The 18,379-nt window shown below is 43.2% G+C and overlaps 1 protein-coding gene across 1 annotated transcript in view; it reads left to right on the top strand.

The window, feature by feature from the left end:
* LOC127357009 (uncharacterized) overlaps positions 1-18,379 on the top strand; it is a 39,020-nt gene that overhangs the window by 11,452 nt on the left and 9,189 nt on the right. The gene's annotated exons all lie outside the window — the stretch shown is intronic.

Genomic DNA, 18,379 nt, shown 5'->3' with positions numbered 1-18,379 from the left:
CGGTGGCAGACAGGAGGACACTGGACAAACTCCTGGACATTATTGACAATGCCAGCCACACCATCATCAACAACCAGAGGAGCCTGTTCAGTGGAAGACTGCTCCTTCCCAAGTGTAGGACCAACAGACTCAAGAACTCCTTTGTCCCTCATGCCATCATACTCTACAACTCCTCACTTGGGGGGAGGAGGAAATAGGGTAAAGAAGACAGAAAGAAATGAAGGAGTGGTAGTCACTCACTGTGCAATAACAATAACAATCTACTCATACATACCTGGACACTCTTCTTTCTTTCTTTCTTTTTTTGTGCAACAACTTTATCCACCACTTCAGTGCAATAATTTAATTTAACTGCTAATTTCTGCTAATGTATTTTATCCACTGTACAATAATACAATGCCATATACAGTCCTATATATTTATCTATATTTATCCTCTATACAGTTCTGTACATTTATTTATCTGATTTTGAAGGTGAATTTTATTCTTATGTTACTTTTATTCTTATCTCTACTGTATATATGTAGAGTTTATTGTTTTACTGTTAATTGTCTACTTTTTATAGTTAGTTTAGAGTTTATTGTTTTACTGTTTATTGTTTTACCTTCTATATTTAGCTAAGAGTTTATTGTTTATCTTATACTGTACTTTTTATACCTCTTTATTTTATTTTTTTATACAAGTGTTTTGTAAGCTGCTGGTAATTCAATTTCCCCACAGGAGTCATCCCAAAAGGAACAAGAAAGAGAAGTCCAAGTCTAAGTCTAAGTTTCAGACACTGCAAAAGACTTACTCTTTCATAGAGAGACTCTTCACTGCGAAAGGTGGAAATTCAGCACCACGCCATGGACACACCGTTTGACGCACAGTGAATATTTGATTAACTTGTGATCACCAATGTGTCTAGATTGCAGTGATCGAATATGAAGTCAATATGATCAAATCTGTAGGAGGAGTTGGTTTAAATAGCAGACCTGAAATGCCGGAAATGGCATCACAGCTTGATATTCGATTCAAACTGGCCAACTTTGACGGCACACCACGGACACGCCCCTTCAATGTACAGTCACAAATCGCACAACTCTTAATCAGCAACATATGTTGACTGTATTGACTAATTTTGAAGCAGATCTTATAAATTCCCTAGCAGGAGTTCATTCAAATACAAGGCGGAAATTCACCGAAAATGACCACAGACTTCAAAATGGCCAACTTTGATGGCAGACCACGGACACGCCCTTCAACGTACAGTCACAAATTGAACAGTGTTTATTCAGCACCATTTTTTGACTGTACTGACCAATTTTGAAGCAGATCCCAGAAATTCCCTGGGAGGAGTTCGTTCAAATACAAGCCCAAAAAGTGAAAATGACCACAAAATGGACGCTGTGAGTGAAAATTAAAAATTTAAATAGCCTACTTAAGTTATTCATTGGGGATAAGCGAGTACACCAACCACTTAAATTATCTGTAGCTGTACTATGAATGGGTGGGCCTGATCGAAGTTGTTAATTTAAGCCTGATATTGATATGGGTTGATCAGAAGTTGCTATATTTATTAGAAACTATTTACAGAACAGCATCAGTAATGAGTTTCAGTGATTGTGAAGCAACATTTATATCACGAGAGACATTTTACAACAGGTTAGTTTTAGTTTTAAATGAATAATTTATTAGAAAACTACTAGAAGTAGAGATGTTGTTGTATATTATATTGAATATGTACCTCTACTGATTCTGGGCTTGAAAAGTGTGGTTTTGCTCTGTGATCTACTGGTTACAATGTAAGTAAGTAAGTAAAGCTTTATTTATATAGCACTTTTTAACAGTGTCACAAAGTGCTTTACAAACAACAAAAACCAACACACAAATATATGGGTATATAAATATGTATGCATATCTACATATAAATATGTACATGCATAACCATACCCAATCAAAAATATAGGAATAAGTTACCATAAATTCCGTTGTGTATAAACATTTGAAACATCAGAAAATTCCATTACATTGAATGCACATCCTCGTAAAACTACCTGTGACGTAAAATCCATCAAATGGTAAACACCTTGCCACATTGGTCCTTACCTGGAAGTTGCTCAGAGTCTTAACAGCTGGAACTAATACTCTGAGAATTGAAGGCTCTCTCTGGTTGTGTAAAGGTTGTGTTTTCTCTATTCAGGGAGTGTTGGTCTGATCAGCGTCCTCTGACTTTAAAGAAATGTATCTTTGGAGCTGCACATCTAGCTATATTAACATGTGGAGAGGCTGTCTCTCTGATCTGTCCATTATGTCCTTCTCACACAGACACACCAGGAAGTTGAAGAGACTATTTGAATAGCAAATGTACTGTACTTAATACAGGACCTGACTCATGTACGTAAATTAGATAAGATGTGACTGATTCCCCCACAGGGGAAATTCAAATTGGCACGGCAGCACAGAGGAATATAATAATAATAATACCTTTTTATATATTTAAACATGAAAATCATTGAGGGCTGGCTCTGATTTACAATGATGTTGACTAATGATTTGAAATGAAGAAAATATACAAAATATTAAAATAATACAAACAAAAACCTGAAAAAACTGATCCTTAGGGTGCTTTGTAAAGAATTGGGAGGCTCCTAATTTCTGAGTCCCTTAAGGATCTTAGATGTAATATAACTGAAGCAACCATATTATTTTCATAATCAGTGTGTTCATTTGAATCAAAGAAAACTTTATTATATTATGAGTCAGCTTGCTGTAGTCAATACACACAAGAGTTATCACATTTCCGGACAACTACTATGGGGGAGGCAAAAGGAGACTCAGACTCACGAATCACAACCACATCAAGCAGCCCTCTCAGGTGTTTCCGTACAGCATTAACATCCTGAGGATGGATTGGTCGGGCTCTTTGCTTGAAAGGGGTTTGATCCTGAAGCTTGATGTGATGCTTAACTAATGTGACCAATGTCCAGGTCATGGTGAGTAACAACCTCAGGCATGTTAGGTTTTAGTGTTATCCTCTCTTTCCAGTCAGCAGACAGTCACCAGAAACGAACTTGACATGGAACCTTTGACATTGACTAGTCCTTCCAACACAATGGTATTTCTAGCAGGACTTACTTCTGGGTTCTTCCCTGATAATTCCACTGAGCCCAGGTTGCCCCTTTGCCCTTGTTTGTGTCTGAGCTCCAGGATTTGAAGGACTGCTTTGTAGCGACACTGCACAGGCAGGTTAGCATGATCAATGTGAGGGACTCAGTCTGAATACAACAGGTCAAGTGTGTTTGTGCCAATGAGGAGGTGCTCCTGGGCTGCCTCTCTTATATTAGGGACAACAAGGGCTAATGTTGGAAGCTCGACTTCCTGTCCTACAAACTCTTTAGGGAAAGTGATATCTAGCTCCACAAATCCAAAATATGGGACCTCTTAGCCGTTTGCCCCTTATACCTCCAATAAATCATCTAATGGCCTAATATGTTGCTCTTTTAGATAGCCCTCATAAAAGGACAAGGGGACTGTCGTAACCTGAGATCCTGTGTTTAAGAAGAAATTAACTGTCTGCTCTGCTATTGACGCTTGAGCAGTGCATTTTGTTCTGACCAACCTTGGTGGCAATTTGTGTGACTGGCCTTTCAAATGTCTCTCTACGATTGGCTGGGATGACAGGGGACATGTAATATTTGTTTCAACTCCTGTTTGTCACAGTCAGTTTAAATGATGAGGATCAGTAGGAGCTGCTGCTGCTTTTGTTTCAGTCTCTTTCTCTTTGTTGCTACTAATGTAGGGTTAGCTTCATTAGTGCACTATGGGCTATGTGTCCATCCTCTCCACAGCGAAAGCAATGTCATGGGTGGCTCAGGATAGCAGAATTTGTAACTTTAACTACCGCACATTCCACTATTTCAATCTTTCTAAAGTGATATATTTTTGTCAAAACACCTAAATTTTTATCTTTCAATATTACAGTGTGTAATCAAAGATGATCGTCTTAATAATTACTCAACTGCTCCTGGCTGGGGTGCAAGATTTCTTTAACACCCAAGTTAATAGGTAGAACACAAATTTTAGTATTTAACTGGATACTGGGCCAGATACCAAGGTTCGACTATCAGAGCAGGATGGATAATAAATGAGACCAACTCAGTGGTTTCATTTTTGGCGAAATTATGGCGAATGCAGCACAATCTGTCACTTCTAACATAGTTATTACACAACAAACAAAGACAAACAAATATCAATTTTATCATTACTATAAATAAGAACACAAAATATACCCCAGGAATTTTTTTCTCAGTTTTTAGGGTGCCAATGCACACCATTAAATTATGAGTCCAGTGTCCAAGCAGAATCAGAAAAGTTCACAGTCCGTCAAAAGAATTTCAGCTCTCTTCTTTAACCTCAGTTGGTCCACAGTGGATCCTCATATGGTGGCTCGCCATCTTTTGACAGGATCAGAGTTGAATCGTACATCAAAAAACCTAACCTTCAAAACACAGTCAGAATGAGTTATTTTAACAATGTACACAACATTCCTCAAAACAAACCCAAAGACATGATACGGATTGTTTCTTTTCCGAAGGGAACAAGAAACAGGGCTGCGCTGCGGAGTGACTACAGAAAATAAAACCTTTCTTTGAGTATATTCATTTTACAGTGCATACATACAGTTATGCTCCGTGCACAAACATATACACTCACTCTAAATGGTAAATGGACCTGTACTTGTATAGTGCCTTTCTAGTCTTCCGACCACTCAAAGCTCTTTTACACTACGTTGCACATTCACCCTTTCACACACATTCACTCAGCGATGGCAAAGCCTATCGAACAGAATCTAACTCATTCATACACATTCACACACTGATGCACAGCAGTTTCAGTTGAAGCAAACCCTACATTAGTAGCAACAAAGAGAGAGAGACTGAAACAAAAGCAGCAACAGCTCCTACTGATCCTCATCATTTAAACTGACTGGGTCTCCCGTTGTGGGACAAACAGGAGTTGAATCAAATATTACATGTTCCCTGACATCCCAGCCAATCGTAGAGAGACATTTGAAAGGCCAGTCACACAAGCTGCCACCAAGGTTGGTCAGAACAAAATGCACTGCTCAAGTGTCAATAGCAGAGCAGACAGTTCATTTCTAATGTTTTTCAAATGCCTTGCACATCTTTGAAAGTAACCATACTCACTTTCAAAGCGCATAGTCCATAATCTCATCAGTGGGCCAAATTTCAAAATCAGTCCTAGGTAGTGGCGCAAATAATGATGCTTTGGTCTCAAGTTGGTATCTGGAAACAATGGCTTCCTGTAATCCAAATATTCCTGAATGATAGCATTCAGGTAAAGAACTTGTGGCTCAGAAATTGTTTGAGTGCAAATCAAGTCAACTATGTCCTTTAGTTGCAGAGTTAATTGCCACACATCATCTTGTGCGTCTTCCACTCTGTCTGCAATAATTAAAGGCAACAGTCTTAAAAAGTCCCAGTTCTATACAGCATGACCAGAAAGTCGCAGTGTTTTAGGACTAACCTCACATGGCTTGGAGGACGCATCTACAGATCCATATTTGAAATGCTTAATGCTTCTGTTCAAAATAGTGTATGTGAACCATCGCTTTTTTTCAATAAAGTACCTCAGGTAAAGTGTAACATCAAACCAGGCAGACAAACATCAAAGTGTGCGTATTCATAACTTTGTAATTGAAATTTTACACAACTGTGAATTTAGTAACTAATTTACTGTATGTTCCATCTACCTGCCCAGGGACTACGGGTGGAAAATAGCAACTTGCTAAAACCCGGTGCAATGCATCTGTCCTTGTTATATACAGGGTTAATGTTTTATTGTGCACTGTCCCTGTTCAAATAAAAGAAATAATTAATAATTAAAGTGTTTCAAGGAATTAAATTCTGACCTGAACTTTACTCCAATAACATCCGCCACGTCTTCAGCTTGTAACTGATCCACTGCTGAGTTGTAGCTTTCAGGGGTTCGCTCTGGTCCACAAGAAATTGGGTCATCCCCCTAAAATTGAGTTCTAGAAATGAGACAGTATCTGCAGAAGCCACCAATGCATGAGACCAAAGTTGTCTCCAGCAATGCAGAGTGTCCCTTTAACAACAGATTAATCTGCCATTGCTATCCCATTCTCCTCCAGTAGTTTCAAGTCAGCCAAGTACACAGCCAAAATGTTGTGCTTCTTTTTTGCAGAACCCAAAGGGTTCACCACCTCGCGTGGATCCTGGTATAATATTTCTTGAATTTCCCTCGAGATTAATAAAGGCGCTCTCTCTCTCTCTCTCTCTCTCTCTCTCTCTCAGCATATTTAAAATTTTCTTTAAAACACTGTGCTCTAGAATATACTGTTCTCATAGGCCCTGTGTGGCAAGCTGAGAACAAGTCAGAGTCCTTCACTGTATCAGAGATTTTTACAATCTCTTCATCTGATACTGACAAATTTTTCAGAAGCAAGTTTAAGCTGTTCAGTGTATATGTGTGTCCCATCTCATGTATGTTTTTAATGTTTTAAACCCTGTGTGTTTTATTTTGCTGAAACACAATTGTCTTTACCTTTGGGTGGTAATTGAACAGGGTTACTGCAAAATAAAAAAATCAGAAAAAGCAAGTGCAAGTTTTTTTCAATCTTTTTACTAAACTTTTTAAACTTTTCACAATATTGGACCATCTATAAATGCAAACCTCTACTGTTAATATAGCAATTTAACCACTCTTGCAACCTACAACCTGTTTTTATATGAAAGATTAATACAGATTAATTTGTGATTATGAAAATTATATTCAAGACATTTGTAACTCTAAATAAATTTAATCTCTCTCTCTCTTTCTCTCTCTCTCTCTCTCTCTCTCTCTCTCTTTGACCTCATGACATTTTCCATCAAGGTCAAGGAAAAGTGGTTAGGGAAAGGACTTAGGAGTTAATTTTGACCATTCGACCGTACCCCAAGTCTCTGGTGGTGTTAGTGGTGGTGTCAGGCTACGTAACAGGCCAGAGTCTGGACATCTGAATCTTATTAAGTCCTAAAGTTATGCATAATTAACAGTGTGACCGCTTGATTGACATGTAGGTGTCATTACAGATGGCCCCGGGCATCATTCATCCCCGCCTTAGGTCCGCAGATGATCCACCTCCTTGTCGATATTTAGTTTAGCCGGGAAGCAGAAGAAGCAGCACATCCAACATGGTGGTGGCCATTACGTTTACGCTCTTCTGGACTGAGGCTTCTGATGTGGTTCCTGGGATCTGTTGGAGCCACTCCCCCAGTTTGGGGGTCACTGCCCCGAGTGCTCCTACTACCACAGGGATCACGCTCGCCTTGACCTTCCACATCTGCTCCAGCTGTTCCTTCAACCCTTGGTACTCTTCAACCTTTTCGTGTTCCTTCTTTCTGAGGTTGGCGTCTGCTGGTATGGCCACATCTATCACCACCGCTTTCTTCTGCTCCTTGTCTACCACCACTATGTCCTGTTGGTTGGCCGGGACCTGTTTGTCAGTCTGACGCTGAAGTCCCACAGCACCTTGGCCCTGTTGTTCTCAGCCACCTTCTGTGGTGCGGCCCATTGGGATTTGGGTTCTTCTATTCCATACTGGGTACAAATGTTCCTGTACACTATTCCAGCCACTTGGTTGTGTCTCTCCATGTATGCTGAACCGGCTAGCATCTTACACCCTGCTATTATGTGCTGGACTGTCTCAGAGGCATCTTTGCATAGTCTGCACCTTGGGTCAGATCTACTCTTGTAGATCTTGGCCTCTATGGCTCTTGTACCTAGGGCCTATTCTTGTGCTGCCATGATCAGTGCCTCTGTGCTGTCTCTGAGTCCAGCCTTTTCCAGCCATTGGTAGGTCTTCTCGATATCAGCCACTTCTTCAATTTGGCGGTGGTACATGCCATGTAGGGGCTTGTCCCTCCAGGTTGTCTGCTCCTCTTCCTCTGCATTCTTATCGGGTTTCTGTTGCCTGAGACATTCACTTAGCAGTTCATCCTTTGTGGCCATTTTTCTGATGTACTCTTGGATTTTTGATGTTTCATCCTGTAAGGGTGGCCTTGATGCTCACTAGTCCTCGGCCTCCCTCTTTCCGCTTAGCGTAAAGTCTCAGGGTGCTGGATTTAGGGTGAAATCCTCCGTGCGTGGTGAGGAGCTTTCTTGTCTTGACATCTGTGGCTTCTATCTCCTCCTTTGGCCAGCTTATGATCCCAGCAGGGTATCTGATGACTGGTAGTGAGTACATGTTGATGGCTTGGATCTTGTTCCTGCCATTCAGCTGACTTTTCAGGACCTGCCTTACTCTCTGGAGGTATTTGGTTGTGGTTGACTTCCTTGCGGCTTCCTCATGGTTTCCATTAGCCTGTGGGATACCAAGGTACTTGTAGCTGTCTTGGATATCACCTATGTTGCCCTCTGGTAGGTCAACCCCTTCAGTTCTGATCATCTTGACTCTCTTTGAGACCATCCGGCCGCACTTGTCCAATCCGAATGACATCCCTATGTCGTTGCTGTAGATCCTGGTGGTGTGGATCAGCGAGTCGATTTCTCGCTCATTCCTGGTGTACAGCTTGATGTCATCCATGTAGAGCAGGTGGCTAATTGTTGCTCCACTTCGGAATTGGTACCCGTAACCACTCTTTGTGATGATCTGACTGAGGGTGTTCAGGCCTATGCAGAACAGCAGTGGTGATAGCGCATCTCCTTGGTATATGCCGCATTTGATGTTGACTTGGGCAATTGGCTTTGAGTCGGCTTCTAGGGTTGTCTTCCACATTCCCATCGAGTTCTGGATGAAGGCCCTTAAGTTCCTGTTGATCTTATACAGTTCCAGACATTCCAGCTTTCTTGTAGTCGATCCAGGCGGTGCACAGGTTGGTCTTCCTGCTCTTACAGTCTCGGGCGACTGCTCTATCGACCAGTAGCTGGTGCTTGGCTCCTCTGGTGTTGCTACCAATTCCCTTCTGAGCCCCGCTCATGTATTGAGCTACGTGCTTACTCATCTTAGCCGCGATGATACCTGATAGGGCCTTCCATGTTGTGGAGAGACAGGTTATTGGCCAGTAGTTGGATGGGATAGGTCCCTTCGTAGGGTCCTTCAGGATTAGGACCGTCCTGCCCTGGGTTAGCCACTCTGGGTGGGACCCATCCCTTAGCAGCTGGTTCATCTGCTGTTAGCTTCTTCAGCCAGTAGGCATGGATCATATCGGGGCCTGGTGCTGTCCAGCTCTTCATCTTTGACACTCTTTCTTGGATGTCTGCCATTGGGATGGTTACTGGTTCTTGTTCTGGGAGGTTGCTGTGGTCTGCTCTTAGGTCCATTGGGCATCTGGGTTGTGTGATGCCTCTTTTTCCCATATGGCCTTCCAGTATTCTTCCACCTCAGCTCTTGGTGGGTCTGGCCTGTTGTTATTTCCTCCCTGCCACTGAGAGTACACCTTGGCTGGTTCAGTGGAGAACAACTTGTTTATTCTCCTGGCCTCTGCCTCCTTGGTGTATCTCTTCAACCTGGTGGCCAGTGCTGTTAGTCTCTGTTTGGCAGTTTCGAGTGCTTCAGGTATGGAGAGCTTGGTTATTTCCTGGGTGCCCCTTTATTCCCCATGTTGCCCTTATGTAGCTCTGCTAGCTAGCTAACTTCTCTCCGTGTTGCCCTTATCTTGGCCTCTAATCTAATTCTCCACGGTGGATGCTGCCTGTTATGGTTTTAGCCCATCTTGTATCCAAGCATTTCTAGGATTACTGTTGCTGTACTGTGTATCAGCTTATTAGTCTTAGTGATGGTTCCCGTAGGGATTGTTGTTAGCATTCACATCCACTAGCAGATCTTCTGAAGGTACTTTACAAGTCAGCTTCGGTATTCGTCAGCGGTTCCAGGTTTCTAATTCATTCTTCATTCTCAGGTCAGCAGCTCTTGTACTGAGGCTGTTGGTATTTGTTGGGGCTTGGTACCCAATCTCTGATTGTGGGGGTGATGGTGGCATCCCCCCACTGACCTGTTGTCCTGGCGCCCCCTTGCCATAGCATCGTTGTTGTAGCTCATCGATCTCTAGTTGTGATAGGAGTTTTCGATTGCGGATGTTGGAACACTGGGCTAACAGCTGTTTCGTTGTTAGCCTTGATTGTGGGTTTCGAAGTAACCAATGGTCCCACATTCGCTGCATGTATCCCTTCTCTCTGGGGTTGCTCATGTAGTAGCATTCCAACAGTTCCGTGTTTTCCGCCCTTGTCCATCTATGTCTTGTTCCAGTAGCCCATTTCTCATCAGGTTGCCCTGGTTCCCTAGCACCTGACGCGGAACTTGTTGACCCGTGCGACGTCCAAGCCGGTGTGACTCTATCATTTTGTACTCTCATGTTGCTGAGGTAGGCCTGATACATTAAGGATCTTACCCAAGGAACGTCACTGGCAGCAATTGTATCATATATGCTCCCTGACCTTTTGTTAAAGATACAGTGTTTAATACATTTAACTGTGAGAAAAAGTATTTTTTTTACAAAAAATAAATGCTAAAATTACAGTGATGGCTCATATATGTATATTGCGGTATATTTTTGTTAGAGATATGGCATTTAATACATTTAACAGTGAGAAAATCTATTTTTTACAAAAAATAGCAGTCACACACTGAGGCAAAAGCACATGGTAGTAACTCTTTCATTTGTTTGATTATCTTTAGATTTAGAACATTGGACACAGATTTTGGATTCATAATATACAGTTTTATTATCCATTTTTGATAGCCGTTATCTTTTTGGGGTGCACACAATTAGTTAATTTCCTTTGTCAATTTTGGATAGTATTAATAGGTTCATTCAGGTTATTTTTCATTGCATTAATTAAGTTTTCTTTGAGTGACCAGTTCCTGGGTGCTGCTGCTGAAGATGTCTCATGGCTGACAAAGGAAGTGCCGGCTGAATCAAAGACTCTTAAATGGGGTTGGGCCGATAATTGGGCTAGACCTTGTTTGAGTTTAGTTAGTTCTGATTATTATGCTTTTTGATGTGTAGTATTTCAGTATTTTCCTTAGTTAATAATTGGCTGCATTATCTGGATATTATTTTAGGTTATTATGGTTTGTTTAAATGTTATGTTTTAGTCTATTCCCCCTGTGTGTCAGAGTGGCCTGATCAGCCACTATTTAAGTTTCCCCAATGTCTCAGTTTAGTTAGGTCGGTTTGGTTGGTTGGCTTAGTATGTTCAGTTTGGTAAGTTAAGTTAAGTTTTGTTTAGTTGACCTCTTTTATGGGCCCAGAACATTTTGTATATTTTGTAAATTGATTATCTTTCCATTTATTGGTGAATAAAATGACTTTTTGTAAAAATGTACCCTTGACTCCTCATGCCTGCCAGCTCGGTCCCTGACGTATGGTGGCAGTGGTGGGATTAGCTGGTTGAGGAAGACTAGGGCTGCGTTTCATTAGTCGTTCAACGCGCCCTCGTTCACTTGCCCTCTGCACTTGCCCTCGGGGGAATCCCCGCCGCCATCATAAGAGTCGTTCCAATTGTCTGGAAAACTGAAGTGAACTTGGTGAGATGGACCCTCGGAGGGCTGAGGGAGCGAGTGAACAACAATGGTCACTCCGAGGTGGATATCACCCACAATGCATTGCAGTTTACGTCATTGCCGCTATAACGCTGAGTAAGGGCAAGTGCGTTTCATTTAAATCCTGTCAATCACAATCGAATGGAAGCTTACGCCACTGTGCTTGGGCTGAATACATTTAGCCCATTCACAGGAAAAAACCCAAGATACTTGGCCACTAAACTGTACTGGTAACACAGATGTCCTGTACAAGAGGTGTCTTTATTTCCTGAGAAGGCTCAGGTCTTTTGGAATGTGCAAGACTCTTGTTAAACATGTTCATGTGGTGGTCAGTGCAGTGCTGTTTGCAGTGGTATGCTGGGGGAGCAGCATCAAAGAGGGTGATGCCAGGAGGCTGGATAAGCTTATTAGGAAAACTGGTTCCGTCCACAGTGTCACCCTGAAGAGGTAGTCAGTTGGAGGTTTGTGTGTTTATATATAGGGACCGAGCCAGCGACCGCTGGAGGTCCCTATTGTATTTGCTAGGTTTCTTATTATTATTATTAGGGATCTCGCAAGCGACCGCTGGAGGTCCCTATTGTTTTTGCTTTGTTTCTTCTTCCCTATTTTTTAGCACTTTTTAACTCCCGCATCTTTTGTCACACATTCAAAAAACTTATATCCACGCGTTCAGTGAATAGAGCTGAATCTCCCCATATAGGCCCCGCCCACTTCCGCCTACAATTTCTTTTCGTTAGAGCGCAAAATATCCTTAAACTACTTTTTCGTTTTCCTCCTACACGCTTTGTCCGATTCGCACGAAAATTTTCACCTAGCACCTGGGGACCGCCCTGGCAAAAAGAGTAATTTGCATATTTTTGAAATTTCAAAAAAATAAGCACGCTATAAAATTCTAACTTCCTGTAGATTTTTTGTCAAAAAAGGAAGTGGACCATTTCTCCACATTGGTATGACCGATTTACATCAAACTTGGGTCCTTAGGTTCTCATGTCTTCCTTAGGCATCGTGCACAATTTCAGGCCATCGCCTCAAGGTGGCGCTCTTTAAAGTTAAGAAGTTTATATCTCTATAACGGCACGTGTGATTGAAATGAAACTCAGTATGATGCTTGCCCATGGCTCCCTGAGGCTCGCTAAAAAATGTGTCAACAATCCGCCACTAGGTGGCGCTCTGGTGGCATGGTAAATCACTGTACGGAGACCGTAATAGTTATGAATATGAAATTCACAGGGCACGTGTAGAGTGGTGCCTGAAGCTCACATACCAAAAATCGTGTTTGTCGTGTTTGTAGCGCCCCCTACAGGATAAAAAAACAGCAGCCCCGGCGCCACGTTTCACCGATTTTTACGAAACTCGGTAGGCACATGTAACATGCCGGGACGTACAAAAAAGCCTCTTGGACCCATACCCGAAACCCCACAGGAAGTCGGCCATTTTGATTTTCATTTTCACTTTCAGCGAACGTTTCGCATTGTATTTGAACGAACTCCTCCTAGGGAATTTATCAGATCTGCTTCAAAATTTGTGAGTATAGTCAAGAAATGGTGCTGATTAAAAGTTGTGCTATTTGAGACTGTACGTTGTCTGTGGCATGAGGTCAAAGTTGGCCACTTTGAATTCTGTCGTCATACAAACTGAAAAGTTGAGCTGTGACTGTACATTAAACCGCGTGCCAGTGACAACTTGTCGATTTCAGCAGATTCGCCATAAAACAGTAGTCATAACTTCAGTGTGCAATGTCCAATCTCCAATAAACTTCATATATTCTGTAACAGTCTCGCCCTGAACACGTCCTCATAATTTCAGCGTACGTGGTCCAATCTAAATGAAACTTCACGTGTTATAACAGTCCTGCCCTGAACTTGTATACTTGTAACATTAAGACATAGTGATAGCGCCACCTACTGGCAACAGGAAGTAAGCGCTGCATGGCAATTTTGAGCTTTTACGTGAAATTTCATGTTTTGGTCCGCAAATGTTACGACGACATGTGACGCGGCCGCATCCCGCCCCGAGTTGCGTGGAGTGCGAGGTCCCGCACAACGCTGCTTGCAGCTTTAATTGTGTTTGTTGTTTCTAAAGCACTTTGTAACGCTGTGTTATAGGGGTGGGTAAAAATATCGATTCATCAATGCATTTAATATATTTTTTCCCAATTCAATATCAATTCATTAACCCTCCCGCTGCCTTCATAACGCGTAGAGAGCCCGTGCCCTTGGCTCGGTTGAACCGTCCGGTCCGTGTTCAGTGAGCCATCCCGTTAGCAAATTGGGCGCAGTACGGGAGAGCGCAGCCTTTGCACACATATCTCATGCAGATGCAGCACACGGTGTGCGTTTTACTGTCCTTCTTAGTGGGGCAGACCTGACACCTCTTTCTCTTGCTGGCTGCTGGCGGTGGTGCTGGTGGTGCTGGTGGTGCTGATGCCGATGCCGATGCTGCTGCTGCTGCTGCTGCTGCTGCTGCTGCTGCTGCTTCTGCTTCTGCTTCTGCTGCTGCTGCTCCTGCTCCCGAGGTGCTCGGATCTCGGGTTTGCCGATTGCTCGACCTGGACGCGCGTGGCTGGCAGAAACCGCCTCCTCTCAATGAGCGGGGCGACCAGCGCTTTGCCCAGCTGCTCGAGGAACACCCTCCTCTTGTTCCGCTTGTGAGACAGCCACCAGGGGTTGATCTCTCTCCATATCACAAATGCGTTGTAGGCGGACATGTCTAGAATGTTGTGGAACACGATCAGGGGCCATCGCTTGGTCATCCTCCTGCAGCTGTACATGGCGATCACCTTGTCCAGGTTGTCCATGCCGCCTTTGTTGCTGTTGTAGTGCAGGACCACGGCGGGCTTGCGGTCGCAGCGGTCGCTGATTATGGTGGCGTCCACATGCAGCGTGCTCATGAGCAGCACGTTCCTGTTTTTCTTGGGCACGTACGAGACTAGAGCGGTGGTACCCGTGAAGGTGAAAAGACCACTCTGCCCTTGGTGCCGAGCAGCGCTGGAGGGAGCTTGTGCTTGTTCTTCCTGACCATGCCGACCATGGTCAAGTTCCTCTCGAGGAACTGCTGTCCGAGCTCGTAGGAGGTGAAGAAATTGTCGCAGGTGACATTGCGGGCTCCCTGGCTCCTTTCGGGAGGTCATGCAGACCCAGACGCAGACCCCATCCCCGTCCCCGAACCCGCTGCTGACGGTGTGCACCTGCATCTTTCAGGTGTAGCTGGATTTCGCATCGCACGCGACCCATGATTTGATCCCGTACTTGGCCGGTTTGCTGGGCATGTACTGGCGAAAGGGATAGCGGCCTGCGCGTAGGGGAGATACATAGATAGATAAATAGATAGATAGATAAATAGATAGAGAAAGACAAAATGTATGTTATTCTACAGAACTATAAGCCAGGGATACCTCTGAACGGAACCAGCTGCTCGTCCACCGATACCTCGGGCCCCGGGTTGTACAGGTATGGGAGCCGCGTGACCCACCTGTCCCACAACTGTCTCACGGCCGCGAGTTTGTCCAAGGCTCGCCTCGCTGCTCTGGTCTCACGGTCGTCGAAAAACAGCGACAGTAGCGTAAAATGCCTTGAGCGGCATGGTGGCATGGAATATTGCCTGTCCGCTCTCGGTGTCCCACAGGCTGGCCGCAACGAGTACGCGTAAAATGCCTTGAGCGGCATGGTGGCATGGAATATTGCCCGTCCGCTCTCGGTGTCTCACAGGCTGGCCTTGCCTCGGGACCTGTACACGCCCGCCAAGATGAGGAGCCCCACATAAGCGCGCAGCTCGGTCTTGGCCATCTCCTTGCACGACGGACCGACCCAGAGTCTGGTCAGTTTCCGCGTTGTGCTCGGATGCCGCACCGACGCTGGGCCTCCAGGTTGGTCATCTCCAGGATGAGCCTTTCTATCGCTGTGATGAAGAACAAACTGAGGACCATTTGATTTTTCCATCTTTGGACTAGGAAGTCTGTCTCTCGCCTTCTTCTTCTTCTTCTTCTTCTTCTTCTTCTTCTTCTTCTTCTTGTCCTTCTTCTTCTTCATCTTCTTCTTCTCCTCCTTCCCTTCCTCCTCCTTCTTCTTTTTGTTCTTCTTGTTCATCCTGTTCCAACACGTATTCTAGAGGCTAGAAAGATAGAATTAATTAGGCTCTGAGGGCTGCGCGCGCACAGGAATGGGAGGATGGTTCGAGGACAATCGGACCCAGTTAGGGCAGCGCGAATGAGGCTCCAAGGGCTGAGCGCGCATAGGAATGGTATGATGATCGGGGGACTTTAGGACCCGCCAAGGGCTAGAGGCGAAGAGGAAAGGGAGGAGGATTCGGGGACCTTCGGACCCTGCGAGGGCAGCGCGAACGAGGCTCCGAAGGCTAGAGGTTAACAGGAAAGGGAGGAGGATTCGGGGACAGTCGGACCCAGGGAGGGCAGTGCGAATGAGGCGATGAGGCATCGAGCGCTAGAGAGATAGAATGAATGAGGCTAGCGAGAGAGATAGAATGAATGAATGAATGAAGATGGGGACATTCGGACCCGCTAGGGGCAGCGCGAATGAGGCAATAAGGCAGCAATAAGGCAACAATAATGATAATAATTATAATAATGATAATAATAATAATAGTAATAGTAATAATAATAATTATAATAATAATAATAATATGATGCTAGGTATTCACAGAGCTTCACGGGTTCGACGTTTCGTTTACCCCATTACATCCTTATTCAAGTTTCCAGTCAAGGTTTAGTATTTCACCCGAAAAAGTCAACGGCCAATGCTCCATAGTGTGACAAAGCGGTGAAAAAGTTTGTTTGAGATCTATTTTTACAAATTTCATTTAAGAAAGAGAAAGACAAGAAAATGTACCTTACAAATGTAAGGTAGGATTATTCGCTCGACACCTTTTTCTTTTTTTCTGTTCCAACGCATTTGGGCGCCGATCGCATCCCCGAGCACGACAAAGCTAGGGGCTTGCGGCGAGCCTCCTGTTTCTCCTGGGGCAGTTTCTCCCATTCTTGTCTCGAGGCTCCGAGGGCAAGAGGAATGGGAGGATGGTTCGAGGACATTTGGACCCAGGGAGGGCAGTGGAATGAGGCGATGAGGCAAGGAGCGCTACAGGGATAGAATGAATGGAGACAGGGACACTCGGACCCGCTCGGGGCAGCGCGGGTGAGGCTCTGGCGGCTAGGCGCATAGGAATGGTAGGATGATTCGAGGACACGTAGACCCGCCAAGGGCAGCGGGAAGGTTAAATCCTCTGGATCCATTCAATCCCCTGTCCAGTGAGAGCGAGGTTAGCAACACCTTTGTGTGAGTTGCGTTGTACGGACGGTGGCCGCACTCGACCACACAACAAATGTTAAACCAGCGCCTTCAACTTTAAAAGCAGACGTTTGGAGTCATTTTGGATTCCAGTGTAAACCCGGAACACAGGAAATAGACAATAGTAAGGTAGTGTGTAAGCTGTGCCAGGCAGCACTAAAATACTGCAATAACACAACAAATTTGCGCAACCACTTAAGCCGACACCATGCAGATGCTCTGCAGCAACCCGCAGCTAAACCTGTGGATTCAAAATAGACGCAACTCGACAGATCCTTCCTTTGCAAACTGCCGCCAAACTCTGCCCGCGCACAGAAGATAATGGAGTCTGTGGCCATCTTCATATGTAAGGACCTACGACCGCACATGTTGTAGAAAACGTGGGTTTTAAAAAGATGGTATACACACTCGAACCACGATACGCCATACCAACACGGAAACACATGACGGAAGTCTCCGTCCCAAAGCGATAATTTACTTGTTACTGAATCGATATCTAAAGCATTTAAATCACTATCGAATTGAATTGATATCGAATTGTGAAAAAAAAAAAAAAAATGTGTGGTGAAGTTAATAACAAAACCCAACCCTAAGTAAAAAAATAAAAAAAAAAAAAAACTTTACATACCTACCCACCTAATTACTTACTCAATTTTAATAAAATTAATAAAAAAATAAAAAAAAAAATAAAAAAGGTAAAATGGAAAATTACAAAGATAAAATAAAAAAAAAAAGAAAAAAAAAAAAAAAAAAAAAAAAAAAACCAAACCCAAAAAAAAAAAAACCATAAAAACAAAAAAAAAAAAAAAAAAAAACAGACAAAACAAAAAAAAAAAAAAAAAAAAAAAAAAAAAAAAAAAAAAAAATTAAAAAAAATTATAATTTTAATTTTTTTTATAATTTTTAATTTAAAAAATAAAAAAATTGAAATGAGAAATTTGTTTACAGGAAAACATCTAATTCAACAAAGGTAAATTATATTTCCAACACTGTTTTTCTGTTTCCTGGTTAGACAGTAATTTCCATGTCAACATGCTGACTCACACTAGTGTATATGTGTTCATTGTTTTCATTGTGTCAAAGTTCAGGTCCAGCAGTTTTTTTAAATTAGTTTTATCAGTTCCTGTTTTGAATATGTTTTTGTGGTGGCTCTGTTTTTTTGGTATAGAGCTGATAAGACCCGCCCCCAGTGAATTAATTAATTATTCTAAGTAACCAGTATCCGGTTTAATTTCTCCTGTTTATAACAAACTATATTTCCTGAAAATCAGTTCAGAATTAAACGGTTTACAGTTGAGTAGTGACGTCTCTCCAATATGGCGACCAACATAAAATCGAGAATGCGGTATCTACCTTTCTGTATCTATGGTTTTGTCCAATGGAAGGGCACCCTAGAGAGCAATTTGTAATGTTTTATCTACCATCGGAGCATCCAAGAGGGAACTTTAGTGCTGTTTTCAGGGGGGCACTAGGCACCCTCCTTCGACCAGTCCACCAGTGCCTACAACTTTTCAAAAGTTTACCACTCTTT

This window comes from Dicentrarchus labrax, unplaced genomic scaffold (genome assembly GCF_905237075.1).
Source record: "Dicentrarchus labrax unplaced genomic scaffold, dlabrax2021, whole genome shotgun sequence".
Taxonomy (NCBI): Eukaryota; Metazoa; Chordata; class Actinopteri; family Moronidae; genus Dicentrarchus; species Dicentrarchus labrax.
Note: the sequence above shows the minus strand (reverse complement) of the source record. Positions and strands in the feature narration are given on the sequence as shown.